Source organism: Populus euphratica, unplaced genomic scaffold (assembly GCF_000495115.2).
Source record: "Populus euphratica unplaced genomic scaffold, PopEup_1.0 scaffold53.1, whole genome shotgun sequence".
Lineage (NCBI taxonomy): Eukaryota > Viridiplantae > Streptophyta > Magnoliopsida > Malpighiales > Salicaceae > Populus > Populus euphratica.
This window is the reverse complement of record NW_011499934.1, coordinates 477,562-479,977: the sequence shown is the minus strand read 5'-3', so window position 1 is coordinate 479,977 and position 2,416 is coordinate 477,562. Positions and strand designations below refer to the sequence as shown.

Here is a 2,416-nt window from a genome sequence, read left to right as displayed (position 1 = left end):
AGGTCTATATTTAAAATGAACATTTACCACAAATTAAAAGTATCTTATATTATTAGATATGTTATTATAAAACATGCTTTAGTTAAGGAGTTATTGATATTTTAAGTGTAAAATGATGATATAAAACTTTGATAAAATATTACAAAATGTTTCAAATTTTTTAGGATATCACAAGTTATCGGGTTTTTGATTGTCAATACCATTTGTCACCCCTCATAAAAGGCTAATCCATATTCATTATGATTATTTTAGCATGCATCATCATTCATTATTGTATTTTTAACTTGTTTTTTTATAGGGAGATAAGGTGAAATAAAGTTTCCATTATAATCCATTTTCCTTGAACTCTGTAACATGAAAAAGTTAAAAAGCAAATAGAGCACAAAAAAATAGCCTATTAAAAATTAATCCTCATAAAAAGTTTGACGATTTAAGGAAAAAGGTAGCAAAACTTCCAAGTCTACTCAAGAAAGCATTACAAGTCATCCCTGTAAAGAAAATTACACTTGGGAGAAATCAAGAGCATACTGAAGACCAATATTTTCTCATTAGGTAGTTTACATACCAAGTACAAGTAGTGCCTTTTACTTTTGCCCTATAAAGCCAAGAAGTAAATGATAACCCTATAAGGCTTTAATATGCTTAAAAGCTTCAAGAAACTAATTAGATTGAAGCAAACTATGCCCCTTTAATGTCTCAATATGCTCAAGTGCCTCGAACAGCTGATTTGATAGATGAAAAGCTAAAAAAGACAATGAATTAGACTATAAGTAATGTGCAAGAGATGTTTAGAATGGAATAAAAGTTACACAATGAGGATTTGAATTCTCAAGAGTTGGGAGCAAAGAAGAGGAAATTAGTCCTGATTAAATTAGTCAAAAAAAGGATATTGCAATCGTAAGAAAAGAAAGAGATAACCTACTAACCTAAATGCAACAAGAGTATGTTTTCCAAAAATTATAAGAAAGTTTCAGAAAATTATCAGATGTTGAGAAAGAGAAAGATCTCAAAATAAAAGAAATAACTCAATTATAACTATGAGTCTAGAAAAAAAATCAAAAAGAATAAACAATCAGAAGTTGCTCCGTTTTTGAATTAACAATAATAGATTAATTGAAAGTCCTTGATAAGGTGGAAGGGTTAGGGTTACTACATTAGAAATTCCATAATAAAACTTGTTAGAGACTACTTTCACACATGCTTTATATATATATATATGTATGTATAAACTCCTCAAATGAGTGTTTAGATTGGGGATTTAGTGCTGAATCTACTTTTAAAAAGCTAACAATACTTCATGTACCTGAATTTATCTCCTAGGGTTATGACCCAGCTTAGGGTTAATAAACTCCTCAAATGAGTGTTTAGATTGGGGATTCAGTGCTGAATCTACTTTTAAAAAGGTAACAATACTTCATGTACCTGAATTTATCTCCTAGGGTTCTAACCCAGCTTAGGGTTAATAAAGTGGACATATAAAACTTTGCATGAATGACATTCAATTATAAATTACATTGGTATTTTCATAATAAAAAGTTTTTTTATTAAAGAACAAATCAAAAAATTATCAGAAAACATCTTAGATTATCCTTTATACTCCAATGAGCTTATTGAGATACTAAAGACCTTAGCAGATCTAGTTGAAAAGGTTATAAGAGTTGTTTATATTGATAGCAATTCTTTAATTGATATCATAAGAAAGGTGTTTAAAGGTTCACTTGAACCATTGATTAGCCTACAAATGTTGAAAGTACATCTAATGATAGAGTTGTAATAATAATAATAATAATAATAAAAAATATTTCAATAATGATGAAAGCATCTTATTACTTTGGACTTCTGAATGCTCAAGATATTGAAGGGTCAGACCACATTCAGTTATATTCGAATTCATATAATGGAAACAATTCAACTTTGCTCCCATTCAGGTGCACGTACACATAAAGCGGCATTTGATGAAGGAATTGCCAGAAACAGATGATAGTGTTGCACAGTGGTGTAAAGATATTTTTGTGGCCAAGGTGTGTATACCTATTTCACTTGTTTTGTTCAGTGCTGCTCCTTTCTGTTTTTGCTATTATATCCATATGAAACATTAAAATGTAAGGAAAATGATTGTAGACTTTACAAAGTTATTTGTTCTTGAGGCTGGTGTTCAACTCATTTATATGGTGGCATCTATTTGCATTGTTGTTGCTTGTCGCACCTCATTGCCTCCATTTGTAATACCAGGATGCATTACTGGACAAGCATATGGCTAATGACACCTTCAGTGCCCAAGAATTGCAAGATCATGGTCGATCAAAGAAGTCTCTTGTGGGTACTACACTTACTCTTACACCATTAATGTAACCTTTCCACCTTGATATAATAAACTTAGCTAAATATAATGAAAGAGAGAAATATAAATAAATAA

General features: G+C 30.2%; 1 long non-coding RNA gene across 1 annotated transcript; it reads left to right on the top strand.

The window, feature by feature from the left end:
- The first annotated feature begins 1,842 nt into the window (after positions 1–1,842).
- LOC105136338 (uncharacterized) lies at positions 1,843–2,306 on the top strand. The gene is made up of 2 exons (XR_844326.1): positions 1,843–2,021; positions 2,233–2,306. It is a non-coding gene; the product is annotated as an uncharacterized LOC105136338 (long non-coding RNA).
- The last annotated feature ends 110 nt before the right edge of the window (positions 2,307–2,416 follow it).